The following is an 18234-nucleotide window of genomic DNA, read 5'->3' on the forward strand; positions in this document are numbered from 1 at the left end:
AGAGTGAAGGGAGGTGAAGAAACCCACTTTATTACCAATGTCTGATCAGAAGAATAACTGTTTTGATGTGTTCCATGTGAAAACTTATTTTTCCCCTTATGATTTTGAGAACCATTTGATGTTTACATGAGATGCGTTTTCTCTTGTTTCAACACAATTCAGTCAGGATATTATGAATGTTTCATTATCACAAAATGTATTTGTTTCATCTGTATATGGTAGACTGGGAATAACACCACACATTATTTTGGAAATTTAAAAATATATATTTTAATGTGTTTTTTACAAGATCTTTTCAAGCATGGAAAACACAACAGGACATATTGAAGTTTTTTGTTATCATTTTCAAACACCAAGAGAGAGATGATTTGAAGTAAATTTGCGGGTATGGTGTTTAGATTGTACTGGATCTTATTCTTCCTGAATAATTGTTGCACTTGTAAGGAGTTAACACTTAGTAAACTCACCTGAAATAGGTATACCACCATTCAAACAAAAATCAATATATTTTTAAATGTAACATCACTTGCAAATATAGTTTTTGCTGAAATAAATACAGTAGCATACAATGCTGTTGACCTGTTACCGCTTGTGTTTTAGCAGAGTTAACATGTTTGCTTTTGTTTCAGTGTACGCCTGTATGTCTACCCTTGCCCACAGCCATATGTGCTATGACATGATGAAAATGTAATTGACTCAAAATGGACGTCATGTTGGAGTGTCTTTTGTCAGTTCCAGGTTGCCATGCCACACCCTTTAGGACAGACCCCACAGGGTTACTTTATTAATTTACCCTCGTGTTGACATTTAATGCACATATGCTATCGCGACTTTATCATAATAGGATATGACAGCTGTTATAGTCTGCAAATGCCATGCCTTAACATGAAAACACTGTATATGACAACATGCCACTGTCACACAGACATAAGCCTATAACTGAGTTGATTGCAGACCAATTCAATAATTGTATATGTCCCATCTTTTCATGTGCATCGTTATAGTAGTTTGATATTAGAAGAGAGACACCAGAAACTTACATTAAACACTACTGTACTTACATGACCTATGTTTCTGATCCAATCTGTTCACTTTATCTCGTGTTCCTTTCCTTGGACAACTAAGATTCTGGAATGTATAGTGAGTGCATTTACAGTTGCTATTATAAAATTGAAAGGCTGTAAGATATACAGGAAATGTATAACAATGTCTAATATACTCAGTAAGATGTTCCTGAAATCATTTTGAAATGACAAACTGTCAGATATACAGTACAAGATTTGAAGGGAGTTATTCATGTATTTTTATTTATTTATTTTCTACACTATGTTTTTATGCAGTATGTTTAAGTTACTGTTGAAAATGTGTCTCATGCTATGCACATTTTGTGTTGTTTTCAAACATCAATCTGTTGCCTATTTTGAAAATATCTCACATGATATTTCCTCTTTAAGAGATGGCAGCTAGTGAACGTTTTAAAACCATTATTTTGTTCTCAGAAACCCTCTGAGGTATATACTGTATGTTTCACTGTCTGTCCCCACTATGTCCTCCTTGATTTTCTTGGCCCGACAGTATTCTTTGGTTGTCTGTTGGGCTCAGTAATTCTCAGGCTGCGCTTTCAATTCAAGCAAATATACTGTTAACGAATGTCAATAAAAAAATCACTTCGTTAAGCACCTACTTTCTTCCACTAGTTTTATGAGTGTCAAAGAATAGTGATATGTTCCCAGGATATGTTAACTTGTCACGACTCCCGTTCAGAAAGGGTCCTGTCAGTTCCACCTCCTAGCCCTCCCGCTCCCATTCCTATGGAGTTAGGGGGGGCGGCTTCGAGGAGTACCGGAGGAGGAGGCTTCTCCTGCACCAGCTGTGGTCGGAGAGGACACACGGCCGACCGGTGCTGGAGGAGCTCGTCTGGGAGTTGAGAGGGCAGGCAGAACACTTCTCGGTCACCCCAGGTGAGTCAGCATCAAACTCACCCAGAGCCCCCTGTTGGTCACATGTTTGTATACATTTTTTTCCTTGATTTTTCACCCTCTTCCCAGCATAAGGCGCTAGTCAATTCAGGCGCAGCTGGGAACTTTATGGATCGTGGACTCGCCCTCAAGCTGGGAATTCCGCTGGTGCCGATAGATCCCCCCCCTTCCCCGTGCACTCACTCTATGACACGGAGGATCGGCCCATCAGTCCTACTCCCATCCTTCCAGCCTCTAGGCTGGTGGCACCGGTGGTATGGGAGGTGGACGTGGACATTGAGTGGGCGTTACGGGTGGAACCTGCGCCTCCACAATGTCCTACGGGTCGCAAGTACGTGCCCCTTGGTATTTGTGATCAATTGATTCGGTGGGCTCACACACTACCCTCTTCGGGTCATCCTGGTGTGGCGAGGACAGTGCGGGGTCTTAGGAGGAAGTACTGGTGGCCCACCTTGGCTAGGGACGTGCGGTTCTATGTCTCTTCCTGTTCGGTGTGCGCCCAGAGTAAGGCTCCTAGGCACCTTCCTAGAGGGAAGTTACAGCCCCTCCCCGTTACACAGCGGCCGTGGTCTCACCTGTCAGTGGACTTCCTTACCAATCTTCCCCCGTCTCAGGGAACACCACAGTCCTGGTTGTTGTGGATCAGTTTTCTAAGTCCTGCCGCCTCCTCCCATTGCCTGGTCTCCATATGGCCCTACAGACTGCGGAGGCTCTATTTACCCACATCTTCCGGCACTACGGGGTGCCGGAGGACATCGTCTCTGATCGGGGTCCCCAGTTCACATCCCGAGTGTGGAGGGCGTCTGGTGGTCTCGGTCAGTTTGACCTCTGGTTATCACCCCGAGAGTAATGGGCAGGTGGAGAGAGTGAACCAGGAGGTGGGTAGGTTTCTGCGGTCGTATTGCCAGGACCGGCCAGGGGAGTGGTCAAGGTACGTCCCATGGGCGGAGTTGGCACAGAACTCACTCCGCCACTCCTCCACGAACATGTCACCATTTCAATGCATGTTGGGCTACCAGCCGGTCCTGGCGCCGTGGCATCAGAGTCAGACCGAGGCTCCTGCGGTGGAGGAGTTGGTGCAGCGCTCCAAGGAGACCTGGAGGGCTGTCCAGGAATCCCTCAAGCAAGCCAGTAGACAGCAGAAGAGGAGCGCTGACCGCCACCGCAGTGAGGCCCCTGTGTTCGTACCGGGGGACAGGGTCTGGCTCTCGACCCGAAACCTACCCCTCCGCTTGCCCTGCCGGAAGCTGGGGCCGCAGTGTGTGGGGCCCTTCAAAGTCCTGAGGAGGATAAACGAGGTGTGTTATAGATTACAACTCCCTTCCTATTATCGTATTAACCCCTCGTTTCATGTGTCTCTCCTCAGGCCGGTGGTAGCTGGTCCTGTGACACATCCAAAGTGTGGCAGAGCCACTGACACTACGGTCAAAGATTGTTATAACTAATAATTATAACTTTCATCTGTGGTAAGATCATAGTAATCTCATATGGGAGTGGATTTGATTTTAGATTACAAAGACTTTTGAATTGACCTATGCCTGCATCAGAGTTTCTGCATATAGAAACACCCTTTTAAAATGCCTCTTAAAAGGTCCAATGCAGCTGTTTTTATCTCAATATCAAATAATTTCTGCGTAACAATTAAGTACCTTACTGTGATTGTTGTCCCCCACTGTGAAATCAGGGAAGGGACAGTGGATCTGCCTCCTTCTGTACATTCGTTTGTATGTTTATTAGTCACACACAATATCTCAGACAGCACTGGGCCAATTTTGACAAAACTTGAGTGAATGATGTGTCTTGCCATAGAGATCTGGCATTTACACAATTACACTGATTGGCTCAAGGTGGGAGTTATAGTAGTTAACTGTGCTTTAATGCGATATCTCAAATGCCATAAATTGTCATTCTTTCACTTAAACAATGGGGATGAGCCAGAAAGATCCGTTTTAGGCTACGCCTACTGGAATTCCCTACAGTTTTGTTGTTTTTAGTCAAAATAAATCACCTGGGGCAACTTTAGAGAAGGCTTAACTTGTCCGACTGCTTAGTTCACTTGCCCCAGGCAATAGGGCAAACCTTACTAGGTTCCTGAGTTTTACCTGGTTACCATCAGGTGACCTGTGGTGCCACCTCTGCTGCCTGGTGATATCCCTCCACCCATGCAAAACGAGCTGAAATTTCAGGCAGTATTTTCAAACAGCTCTTACACTGAAGGGTATTATCATAATTTTCACAATTTCATAGTATAATTCCAGCCTCATAGAGACGTTTTATTTTGTCATTGAATACAACAATAGGCTTATTTATAGACAAATCAAATATCCTTTTCTCATATTTGAAAGAACATAAACAGCTATCGGCTATAGCTAGTCATCAGCCCAAGAGCATTACTTGACTCAAAGTCAAATTTGTGACTTTTTAAAAGTGAATAAATAAATTGTTAATGCTTGTTCCTATGACCATCAATCCTATATCATTTCTCAGTAGGGTGTAGTGTTTCCGTGTCATCCCTTGAAGCTACTCAACCTGGGCTACCTACATAATGAGATCAAGGTGGGAGTTCTATGAGACTGAACCGGGGTAAACTGGGATATGGCTCCTCACCTCACTGTGCAAAAAATGGGAGGGAGGAGGACAGGGTCAAATCGACCATCACCGGGCCATAATGTCAACAAAACAGCATGATGCATCGTTCAGAAACATAAAACATACATTTTCGATCAAATAGGTTATACATTAGGCTACCATTTTTGTAGTTTTCCTTGGGAAAGCAGGTAAAGCGATATACGTTTTAATAAAGAGCAAACCCTTGTGCATGTGAAAACACAATCTTAACTAATTACTCCACGTGCTTGACATACCTCACTTTTGTTTTCAGCCGACTTCGCCGTCTTTGACAGGGGCACCCGGTTCACTTGCAGGAGGCCCGGTTTCAAAATGAGTACAATCAATGCTAACCCCGTTCACAAGGGGCATGCCAGGGACATCAAATTCCTTTAATTTCAAGACCCCGCCCTGCTCCTTTAACTCGGAAATGTTTATTTTTCCAAGATTGCCCAAGGTGGGTGGAGATTTTATTTTACGACCAATGGAATGGTCTAAAATGAGCAAGCCCCGTCCAACCGGGGCACCGGGCGATGCAAAAATTAAGTGAAACCCAGGCTACCTAAGTATGATTCTCAATCAGAGACAACTAATGACACCTGCCTCTGATTGAGAACCATACTAGGCCGAAACATAGAAATCTCAAAATCATAGAAAAACAAACATAGACTGCCCACCCCAACTCACGCCCTGACCATACTAAATAACGACAAAACAAAGGAAATAAAGGTCAGAACGTGACAGTACCCCCCCCCCCCCCCCCCCCCAAAGGTGCTGACTCCGGCCGCAAAACCTGAACCTATAGGGGAGGGTCTGGGTGGGCGTCTGTCCGCGCTGGCGGCTCTGGCGCGGGACGTGGACCCCACTTCACCACAGTCTTTGTCCGACCTAGGATTGGCAACCCTACTAAATGGCCCCACTGGACTGAGGGGCAGCTCGGGACTGAGGGGCAGCTCGGGACTGAGGGGCAGCTCCGGACTGAAGGGCAGCTCCGGACTGAAGGGCATCTCCGGACTGAAGGTCATCTCCGGACTGGCTGACGACTCTGGCGGATCCTGGCTGACTGGCAGATCCTGGCTGACTGGTGGCTCTGGCGGATCCTGGCTGACTAGAGCTCTGGCGGATCCTGGCTGACTGGCGGCTCTGGTGGATCCTGGCTGACTGGCGGCTCCTTGCAGACTGGCGGCTCCTTGCAGACTGGCGGCTCCTTGCAGACTGGCGGCTCATGACAGACGGGAGACTCTAGCAGCTCTGGACAGGCGGGAGACTCTAGCAGCTCTGGACAGGCGGGAGACTCTAGCAGCTCTGGACAGGCGGGAGACTCTAGCAGCTCTGGACAGGCGGGAGACTCTAGCAGCTCTGGACAGGCGGGAGACTCTAGCAGCTCTGGACAGGCGGGAGACTCTAGCAGCTCTGGACAGGCGGGAGACTCTAGCATCTCTGGACAGGCGGGAGACTCTAGCAGCTCTGGACAGGCGGGAGACTCTAGCAGCTCTGGACTGGCGGGAGACTCTAGCAGCTCTGGACAGGCGGGGGAATCTAGCAGCTCTGGACAGGCGGGAGACTCTAGCAGCTCTGGACAGGCGGGAGACTCTAGCAGCTCTGGACAGGCGGGAGACTCTAGCAGCTCTGGACAGGCGGGAGACTCTAGCAGCTCTGGACAGGCGGGAGACTCTAGCAGCTCTGGACAGGCGGGAGACTCTAGCAGCTCTGGACAGGCGGGAGACTCTAGCAGCTCTGGACAGGCGGGAGACTCTAGCAGCTCTGGACTGGCGGGAGACTCTAGCAGCTCTGGACAGGCGGGGGAATCTAGCAGCTCTGGACAGGCGGGAGACTCTAGCAGCTCTGGACAGGCGGGAGACTCTAGCAGCTCTGGACAGGCGGGAGACTCTAGCAGCTCTGGACAGGCGGGAGACTCTAGCAGCTCTGGACAGGCGGGAGACTCTAGCAGCTCTGGACAGGCGGGAGACTCTAGCAGCTCTGGACAGGCGGGAGACTCTAGCAGCTCTGGACTGGCGGGAGACTCTAGCAGCTCTGGACTGGCGGGAGACTCTAGCAGCTCTGGACAGGCGGGGGAATCTAGCAGCTCTGGACAGGCAGGAGAATCTAGCAGCTCTGGACAGGCGGGAGAATCTAGCAGCTCTGGACAGACGGGAGACTCTGGCAGCGCTGGAGAGGAGGAAGGCTCTGGCAGCGCTGGACAGGCGGGAGCACCTATAGGGCTGAGACGGAGAGACAACCTGGTGCGGGGGGCTGCCACCGGAGGGCTGGTGCGTGGAGGTGGCACTGGATAGACCGGACCGTGCAGGCGCACTGGAGCTCTTGAGCACCGAGCCTGCCCAACCTTACCTGGTTGAATGCTCCCGGTTGCCCTGCCAGTGCGGCGAGGTGGAATAGCCCGCACTGGGCTGTGCAGGCGAACCGGGGACACCATGCGTAAGGCTGGTGCCATGTACGCCGGCCCAAGGAGACGCACTGGAGACCAGATGCGTAGAGCAGGCTTCATGGCACCTGGCTCGATGCCCACTCTAGCCCGGCCGATACGAGGAGCTGGTATGTACCGCACCGGGCTATGCACCCGCACTGGGGACACCATGCGCTCCACAGCATAACACGGTGCCTGCCCGGTCTCTCTCGCCCTCCGGTAAGCACAGGAAGTTGGCGCAGGTCTCCTACCTGGCTTCGCCACACTTCTTGTGTCCCTCCCCCAATAGTTTTTTGGGGCTGACTCTCGGGCTTCCATCGCGCCGCCGTGCTGCCTCCTCATACCAGCGCCTCTCCGCCTTCGCTGCCTCCAGCTCTTCTTTGGGGCGGCGATATTCTCCTGGCTGTGCCCAGGGTCCTTTCCCGTCTAGGATCTCTTCCCAAGTCCTAAATAGTGCTGCCTCTCCTGCTGCTGCCTGTTACCACGGCGCTTGGTCCTTGGTTGGTGGGTGTTTCTGTAACGGCTTTCTTCCGTTAAAGGAGAGGAGGACCAAGATGCGGCGTGGTAAGTGTTCATGATCGTTTTTAATAACAAAAACAACACTGAACACTATGAAATGCAAAAACAATAAACGTAATGTGAATAACCGAAACCGAAAACAGTACCGTGTGGTGAACAAACACAGACACGGAAACAAACACCCACAAACCAACAGTGAAACCCAGGCTACCTAAGTATGATTCTCAATCAGAGACAACTAATGACACCTGCCTCTGATTGAGAACCATACTAGGCCAAAACATAGAAATCCCAAAATCATAGAAAAACTGCCTACCCCAACTCACGCCCTGACCATACTAAATAACGACAAAACAAAGGAAATAAAGGCCAGAACGTGACACTTAAACACAGGGTGATTGGCTAGAATTACATTTGTAAATTTGGTCAGAAATGGAAAACTTCTCCAAAACGCAATAAAAGACAAAGACACTTTGTTACGCTCACAACAGCGCGCATTTCTGTATACAGAGTATTCATCAAGTTAACCAAGAATGATTCCACCAGCCAGTCCATGGATCATCAACGAGAGGGGAGCCACTGCGCTTCTTCTGGACAGCATCAAAACCCCAATCAGGACAGAGCCATTTCAGGACGTGTACAACGTTATACCTGGCAAAGAGGTTGGGGGTTATTAAAAAAGCTACAGGCTATTTTCTGCCTGGTGTATAATATTCTAATCATGTTCCTAACTCGGGATGCTTTCAATCATAGTGCATGGTTGTCCTTTTCAATCAATGTTCAATGTGGTAACAACTTCAGGCACCATCCATTAGATGTATGTTCATCTAATCATTTACTCAAGGACTATTTTGTTTTTAAACATAGATTCAGGTATTTGACATTGCACCAGAAAGCAAACCAAATTCTCAGGATGACAAAGAAATACAATTACAGATCCCCATTGACTAGTCATTTTCCCCAGCTGTGGGTGCAAGACTGGCAAGTGAATCTAGCCATTGACATACCGAAAATAAAGAGAACTGAAGTCACAGGAGATTTGTCATGCCAAAGCATGTACAAAAGCATGTAATCTATTCCAAAACCATGGACACTCTTTGATTAGCACTCTTATCAATGTATCTTTTTTCATGGTTTGTCTGGACAGCTGAGACAAGTTACAGTATTACAATCTTTTCCCGTGCATAACTTGTTGAGTTGTAAACTACAGTTGGCCAGGTTCAGTACTAGTGTGAGTTAATTCCCTTAAATAATGTAATTAGTCAACATAGTATCACTAACAGAGAGCCAGCACTAACACAGAGAGGCTGCTGCCTTCATACAGACTCAAATCATTGGCCACTTTAATAAATGGATCACTAGTCACTTTAAATAAAGCCACTTTAACAATGTTTACATATCTTACATTACTCAACTCATATGCATATACTGTATTTTATACCATCTATTGCATCTTGCATATGCCGCTCATCCATATATTTCTATGTACATATTCTCATCCACCCCTTTAGATTTGTGTGTATTAGGTAGTTGTTGTGGAATTGTTAGATTACTGCACTGTCAGAACTAGAAGCACAAGCATTTCGCTACTCTTGCATTAACATCTGCTAACCATGTGTATGTGACCAATAACATTTGATTTGGTCAGTGCAACAGAGGAGTAGGCTAAAGCCATGCTAATTGGGCTGCCAAGCTGTCTGCGATTCAGAGGTAATATGTTGTAATCCAGTTTGAGCCAGACCTCCCGTAGCTGCATGGTCATACCTTTAACCTGGAGATGTTGGGGAAACACACTAGTGACTAGCGCTGATTAGCGCTCTTCTGTGCTAGTTTATCAAAGTGTGTGTGTCAAATAAAATAAAATTGTATTGGTCACATACACATATTTAGCAGATCTTCTTGCAGGTGTAGTGAAATGCTTGTGTTCCTAGCTCCAACAGTGCAGTAGTATCTAAGTGTGTGTTTGTGTGTGTGTGTAGGAGTGACCATGTGTGTAGGAGTGACCATGTGTATGAGTGGCCATGTGTAAAATAGCTTGTGGGAGTTTAATTTTTATAAGTTACAAGTCACACAGGCTTTATAACATGAGTTTGAGTGCTGTAATCAGGCCTCTTGGGAATGAGCTGAATTTAGTCCCTCATGGACGTTTTGCCAGGGCCAATTTTGTCCAGGTAGTCGTGTAAACACTTAGTCAGGTGTTACGGATACAGTTATCCTGTGTGTGTATCCTGTGTGTGTGTGTTTCCTTTCTCTCCTTCTCCCCTCACAGGTGAAAATCATCACTCCCCAATCAGTCAACAATCAACCCATCAATCAGAAGACACACCTCCTCCTGTTTCCTACCCTATCACAGTTCCTTCCCCATGGTTTAAAAACCCCATCATTTGTTTGTTCTAGAGCTCAATCTCTTTGTAAATGCCATGTTTGTAGACCTCTGTTTTTCACTCGCTCTCTGTGTATTAATTAACCTCTCCTTTTGTTTGAGCACCTCCATAGCACTTTCTCATCTCCTGTGAGTATTGTTTTTGCTTATGGTGTTTGCTGGTGGGAAAAGGGGAAACCAAGACAAGCCGCCCATGGGCATACATTACCTGTAGGTAAACTTTGTTAAAAACACTAGTTAGAACTGGGCGGACCACCCACTGTATTTTTGGTTAGTTAGTTAGCTGTTGTTAAAATAGGCTAGTCTAGCTTAGGGGTGTTTTTGCATATTTGTTTCTTTCCTTGGGTCCAGCTCAGCCCCTTTTCCTGCTTCCCCCCATTACCGTGTGTTTATCAAATAAACCTTGAGTTTGACGGTAGATTTCAGTTGTCCTGGTTATTACGTTCACACTTTTACTTTGTCACAATTATAATTTGCATGAGTTCTGTTACGCGTCTCATTACCATCCCCCCTAGACTGTCGGGCCAAAAGGGATTCGTAACATAAGTGGAGGCTCATCCGGGATCTGTCTTTACTGACACCCATGCCGCTCATGTAGATTGTTGTAGTGGTATAGTTCAGTGTTGAACGTTATAGCTGAAGTAGCATTAGTGTTTGCTATTTTTGTTGGCTCTTGTGAAGTAGTGTAAGATGGCTACTTTTGATTTTAAGTCCTTTTTGGATAACCCTTCGTGGGAGGTTTTTGACAAATGTCGTAGAGTTGATTTAATGACCTTGGCTGACCATTATTCAGTATCGATTCCACAGAATGTAGTTAAGTCAGGGGTTAAAAAGCTGGTGTTAAATGTATTGTTGGAAGAGCAGGTGCTTGTGTTACCGCTGCCTGAGCATACTACCCCTGTAGGGGATGTTGCTGCTCCTGTAAGCCCATTGGTATCTGAGAATGAGGGCGAGGCTAAAACACCAGCCACATTGTCCCATTTTGAACCACTCTCCCCACTGTCAAACGGTGATGCCAGGAGGGATGTCCGTTTAGCACAGTTCCAACTAGAGGTGGAAGAGAGAGCCCAAATTAGGCGAGAGACTCTCCAGTTGGAGATGTGTAAAATTGAGGCAGAAAAAGAACGAGAACAGCGGCATTTAGATTTGGAGATGGGTAAAATTGAGGCAGAAAAAGAACAGCGGCATTTGGAGATGTGTAAAATTGAGGCAGAAAAAGAACGAGAACAGAGGCAGATGACGTTTAAAATGCGCCAGATGGAACTGGAGGCAGAGACAGCGAGGCTAGCCTTCGTTCCTGCTGTCACTGTTAGTGAGTCGTCCTCACCTGCTGTGTCCTCAAACACGTTTGACATTAGTAGGCAGATTGCCTTAGTACCTTTGTTCAGAGAGTCGGAGGTTGACTCCTATTTTTGTGTATTTGAGCGTATAGCCGTAGCATTGAAGTGGCCTGAAGAGGTATGGTGCCTATTACTTCAGTGTAAATTAACTGGTAAAGCCCAAGAGGTTTTGTCAGCGCTACCTCTAGAGGACAGTTTGAATTATGAAGTGGTCAAAGCTACTGTTCTTCGTGCCTATGAGCTTGTGCCTGAGGCATACCGACAGAGGTTTAGGTCTCATAGAAAGTCTTCTAGTAAAACTTATGTGGAATTTGCTAGAGACAAGGGAAATCTGTTTGATAAATGGCATGCTGCTAGTAAGGTAACTGATTTCAACTCTCTCCGGGAGTTAATCTTGTTGGAAGAGTTTAAAAATTGCTTACCCGAACGCATTGTAGTTTACCTAAATGAACAGAAAGTATCCTCCCTGGCAGAAGCGTCTGTGTTGGCAGACGAGTTTGTGTTGACGCACAAGAGTGTGTTTTCGGCTCAAACTGAGAGTAGAACCACTGAGTTTCCTACCTTTAGCCCTAGTCGACCCGCAGTAGTATATCAAGCACGCCAGAAGAAGGAGCGTTCCTGTTTCTATTGTCATAAAGTGGGACATATGATTAATGATTGCTTCCTGCTTAAACGCAAACAAGGGATGCCTCTTCGTGCCAAGCCACCAACAGGTGTTGCTCTAATTCATACGGTTGTGAGGTCTGCAACAAAACAGGTGCCTCAGGGTAACTGTAGTTTGAAAGTCTCAGTCCCCGACCGCAGTTATGAACCATTCATTTCCGAGGGGTTTGTGTCCCTAACGAATGACGAAGCGTCTCAGCGTCCGGTTAAAATCCTTAGAGATACTGGTGCGGCGCAGTCATTTATATTGTCTGATGTGTTGCCCTTATCTGACGATACATACTGTGGTTCCAGTGTGTTAGTGCAGGGTATTGAAATGGGTTTTGTCCCCGTGCCATTGCACTTTGTGAAAGTACACTCTGAGTTAATCAGTGGAATATTCAGAGTGGGGGTACGTCCTATGTTGCCAGTGAAAGGTGTGACCTTTATAATGGGTAACGATATTGCCGGAGGAAAGGTAGTACCCGTATTGGAAGTATTGGATAAAAGTGACCACTCTCTCTCTAATGAGCTGGCACAGAGTTATCCACATGTGTTCCCCGCTTGTGCTGTCACTCGTGCTCAGGCACTACAAGAGGGTGACGTGATAGATTTGTCGAACACTGTTCTGTTCAAAGAGGATGATCAAGAGGATGGATTGTGTGATACCTCTGAGAAGTTGATCACCTCTGACAAACAGCCCAGGAAAGAATTAAAGAACGTTGAACTTATTGCTGATGCAATCCAGTCACTCGTGAGCAGCTGATTGCTAACCAAAAGGTTGACGACAAACTTGCTAAATGTTTTACTAGTGTTGTCTCATTGGAAGAGGTGAAGAAGAAGAACGTGGCTTACTTCATTGATGGTAATCTCCTCATGCGTAAATGGAAATCCCATGTTGACGCGGGTGGAGATTGGAATGCTGTTTACCAAATAGTGATTCCTACAGCCTTTCGACAAAATGTGTTATCCCTTGCTCAGGATCACCAGTGGTCTGGTCATTTAGGAATTACAAAGACGTATGATCGGATCCTTCAACATTTCTTTTGGCCGGGTTTAAAACAAGATGTGGCGCAGTTCTATCGGACATGCCACACCTGTCAGATAACAGGAAAACCAAATCAGGTTATTCCTCCCGCTCCTCTTTGTCCCATACCTGTCATAGGTGAACCATTTGAGCATGTGGTGGCTGATTATGTCGGACCGTTACCAAAGACAATCGGGTAACCAGTTTTTGTCTTGTGTCTAATGTTTTCTGTATGTTTTGCAAGGTTGTTGCTTTATTGTGAGTATTAATTGAAATACTGTGATCGCAATCCCCCCTAGGGTTGCTCTTTTAAGGGTGGGAGTGTTACGGATACAGTTATCCTGTGTGTGTATCCTGTGTGTGTGTGTGTTTCTTTTCTCTCCTTCTCCCCTCACAGGTGAAAATCATCACTCCCCAATCAGTCAACAATCAACCCATCAATCAGAAGACACACCTCCTCCTGTTTCCTACCCTATCACAGTTCCTTCCCCATGGTTTAAAAACCCCATCATTTGTTTGCTCTAGAGCTCAATCTCTTTGTAAATGCCATGTTTGTAGATCTCTGTTCTTTGTAGATTTCAGGAGCTCAATCTCTTTGTAAATGCCATGTTTGTAGACCTCTGTTTTTCACTCGCTCTCTGTGTATTAATTAACCTCTCCTTTTGTTTGAGCACCTCCATAGCACTTTGTCATCTCCTGTGAGTATTGTTTTTGCTTATGGTGTTTGCTGGTGGGAAAAGGGGAAACCAAGACAAGTCGCCCATGGGCATACACTACCCGTAGGTAAACTTTGTTAAAAACACTAGTTAGAACTGGACGGACCACCCACTGTATTTTTGGTTAGTTAGTTAGCTGTTGTTAAAATAGGCTAGTCTAGCTTAGGGGTGTTTTTGCATATTTGTTTCTTTCCTTGGGTCCAGCTCAGCCCCTTTTCCTGCTTCCCCCCATTACCGTGTGTTTATCAAATAAACCTTGAGTTTGACGGTAGATTTCAGTTGTCCTGGTTATTACGTTCACACTTTTACTTTGTCACAATTATAATTTGCATGAGTTATGTTACGCGTCTCATTACCATCCCCCCTAGACTGTCGGGCCAAAAGGGATTCGTAACATCAGGTAAATATATATATTAAGTTATTGTTTTTTTTCAAGATCATTAATTTGTGGTGAGAGTGATCCTGTTTGGGCTGAGTGTCTTCTCACCTTAACCCACCTACCCTGTGCTTTATAATCACTTTCTCACATGCACACAGCTGAGAGCCCATGCACCTGGTCCTCAGTGTGACTCTCACTGAGGACATCAATGGGTTTATCAGTGTCAGGGTTTACAACGTCAGCCAGGGCTAAAGGCTAGAGACATACCTCTGTGAATAACTGGATCGAGGCATGGATGGCACTACTCGGAACCTACTACTACTAACAGACTTATTTACAACAGTTGGAAAACATATTGTAATTATGTTAAAGTATTGGGTATGGCCTTATGCTAGATAGTTTAGATACATGTTATAGTCCTTACTTGTGTATGTATGAAGACTTGATTTGCTGACTCCTGAATCTCACTGCACGTGATAAACTGAGGGTAGAGACCGTCTTTGGAGCCTTAAGCCGGGAGCCACAATGTGACAGCTAGCTAGCCAATAATACTGCATGAGGTCATTGATGAACCCAGGATCTCTTTCTGGGCATTAAAGTGGGTAATTAAAATGAATGGTTGGGTGAGCTTGAAGGTCGCCTTGGTTTAATAATGATTTAATCAAGAAGGAATGCAGGGAGACAAAGACCTATTCAGTGACCATGACAACATTCGATGGTCTGTGCCACCTTATTGCCCATTTCCCAATCATTCAATTTCACTATACATTTCTAATCAAGGGAAGACAGACCAGTTGGATGTAAATTACAATCTTGATTATCCACTAAAATGCATAATCAACATCAACAATCACTATCATCACTATAGTTAGCCTCTCTCTAAGACCTATTAAGAAATGGTTTATCACGTTGTAGTCCTGTGTTTTGATCCTGTTGTAAGGGGCAGTGTGCTCATTATTAAGGCTTGTCCTTCAACGTTAAGTCCCCTATCTTTCTCCAGGGGGAGGTTTGCCATAGTGAAGAGGTGTGTGGAGAAGAGCACAGGGATGGAGAACACAGCCATGTTCCTGAAGAAGAGGAGGAAAGGTCAGGACTGCAGAGCAAGGTCCCTCCTCCAGCTTTGCTCTGCTGAGAACAGTACGCAGAAAAGAAAAGTTATGAAAATGTTTGCACTCACTTTTGTAAGTCTCTCTGGATAAGAACATATGCTAAATTACTAAAATGTAAGAGCTGAGGAGAGTCAGCAACTTACAGAAAGAAAGTTGCCACTCACATTCCTAACGGTGAATACCCCAAGCCCCACTGCAGGGAATGGGGGATTTATTGTGCAGTGAGTTGGAAAACACCTGTCTCCCTCTGCCTGAGTAGGAGGGTAATCCAGCTAAACCTAAACCCTGCTCTAGCATCTGAAATGCCTCGCTGACTAGAGTAGAGCAGGCTAGAGGGATGGCAGAAACCTGCAGCTTCTTACTACCATTAGGACCAGCTGCTCATCTGCTAACTATATGCACTAAAGTGACTAGTTTCATTATTAGTCCAATGACTTCAATATAAAGTTCAAGGCATTCCAGACATTGAATAGTTTGACGGTCACCATCTTAACATTGGTGAACTTTGCCTTGAACTTTCTTATTCATTTGAAACTGCATGTGCAATGATGCAATATGTTTGTTCACTGGCCCATTTTGGCTCTCAAATGACTGTAGTCTAATTCCTGACATGTCTAATCAATGACTGCACAAGTCTAAGTGAGGATATTTGAAATGCTTATTGAAAATGGAATACCATCAGATGTGGGATTGTGGGTGAATATTTGTGTTAATAATTGTGTTGGGGCTGCTGTATGTCAACGGCAGTACTCATTCTGAGATATTTATAGTTCTGACCATATTACATTTAGTTTGTGTTACATTGTATTCATGTTTTCATCTCGAGTTTGAAAGTGCCCAGTTAGTGATATCTTGGCTAGCTTGGCTAGTAGCTCTAATCTAGACAAATTGGAATGTGAGGGAACTTGACTTTGAAGCATCACTCTCTGCACTATTGAGTGGTCCGTCAGTGCACGGGAGAGAAAAACCAAACAGAAATGCTCTGAAAAAAGGTAATCATTGTGAATTGAATTGATCTCATACTATTTGGTCAGAGACATCTACAATACAATAGATAATGAGCATTTTCTCACTTCGGTAGTAAATAGCATGGAACTACCTTCTGTCACATGTGCCAAATACAACAGTTGTATACTTTTACTGTGAAAGGCTTACAAGCCCTTTCCCAACAATGCAGCGTTAAAAGTAAGAAAATAACATTTGAAAATAATAACACAATTGATATCAATAACAAGGCTATATACAAGCAGTACCAGTACCGAGTCAATGTGCAGTGTAAAAGTGTGTGTGTGTGTGTGTTTTTGTTTCATTATCCTTGTGGGTACCAGAAGTCCTCAAAGGAAAATTCTGAGAAGTAGGGTCATTTCGCCAGTCCCCATGAGGAAAAATTATATTTTAGGCACAGGTTCATTAAAACAAATGTGACCAATACATTTGATTTGATTTAGGGTTACAATTATGATTAAGGTTGGGGGTTAGGTTTAGAAGTTAGGGTTAGGTATAGTGTTAGGCTTAGGGAAAATAGGATTTTGAAAGGGAACACATTTTTTGGTCGCCACAAGGATATTAAAAAAAAAACTGTGTAAGTGGCGTCAATATGCATGTGTGTGTGTTGGAGAGTCAGTGTAAGTATCTGTGAGTGTGTGGGTTGCAATAATCATTTAGACAGGTTACCTTGGCGTCCTTGGGCACAGGGACTATGGTGGTCTGCTTGAAACATGTAGGTATTACAGACTGGGTCAGGGAGAGGTTGAAAATGTCAGTGAAGACACTTGCCAGGTGGTCGGCGCATGCTCCGAGTACGTGTCCTGGTAATCCGTCTGGCCCACGGCCTTGTGAAGGTTAACCTGTTTGAAGGTCTTGGTGCTCTCATGCATGGTTCATATTTGCATGCCTCGAAGCGGGAATAGAAGGTTTTTATCTCGTCTGGGCAGCTTTGTAATCTGTGATAGTTTGCAGCGCTGCCAAGTCCGACGAGCGTCAGAGCCGGCGTAGTTGGATCCAATCTTAGTCTTATATTGACGCTTTGCCCGTTCGATGGCTCGTCGGAGTTCGTAGCGGGATTTCTAATAAGCATCCAAATTAGTGTCCCGCTCCTTGAAAGCTGCAGCTCTAGCCTTTAGATCAGTGCGGATATTGCCTGTAATCCATGGCTTCTGATTGGGATACAGTGCATTCAGAAAGTATTCAGACCCCTTCCCCCTTTCCACATTTTGTTACATTACAGCCATATTCTAAAATTTATTAAATAAATGTTTCCCTCAATCTACACACAATACCCCATAACGACAAAGCGAAAACAGGTGTTTGCAAATGTAGTAAAAAAAATACAATTGAAATGCCTTATTTACATAAGTATTCAGACCCTTTGCTATGGGACTCGAAATTGAGCTCAGATGCATCCTGTTTCCATTGATCATCCTTGAGTTGTTTCTACAACTTGATTGGAGTCCACCTGTGGTAAATTCAATTGATTAGACATTATTTGGAAAGGCACACACTTTTCTACATAAGGTCCTACAGTGACACCGTGCATGTCAGAGCAAAAACCAAGCAATGAGGGAAGTTGAAGGAATTGTCCAGAGTTCTGAGACAGGATTGTGTTGAGGCACATATCTGGGGAAGGGTACCAAAACATTTCTGCAGAACTGAAGGTCCCCAAGAACACAGTGGCCATTATTCTTAAATGGAAGATGTTTGGAACCACCAAGACTCTTCCTAGAGCTGGCCACCTGGCCAAACTGAGCAATCGGGGGAGAAGGGCCTTGGTCAGGGAGATGGCCACTCTGACAGTGCTCCAGAGAACCTTCCAGAAGGACAACCATCTCTGTAGCACTCCACCAATCAGGCCTTTATGGTAGAGTGTCCAGATGGAAGCCACTCCTCAGTAAAAGGTACATGAAAGGTCGCTTAGAATTTGACAAAAGGTACCTAAAGGACTCTCAGACCATGTGAAAAAATATTATATGGTCTGATGAAACCAAGATTGAACTCTTTGGCCTGAATGCCAAGCATCACACCTGGAGGAAACCTGGCACCATCCATACGGTGAAGCATGGTGGTGGCAGCATCCTGCTATGGAGATGTTTTTCAGCGGAAGGGACTGGG

This window comes from Oncorhynchus clarkii, chromosome 28 (assembly GCF_045791955.1).
Source record: "Oncorhynchus clarkii lewisi isolate Uvic-CL-2024 chromosome 28, UVic_Ocla_1.0, whole genome shotgun sequence".
In the NCBI taxonomy this organism is placed as follows: Eukaryota; Metazoa; Chordata; class Actinopteri; order Salmoniformes; family Salmonidae; genus Oncorhynchus; species Oncorhynchus clarkii.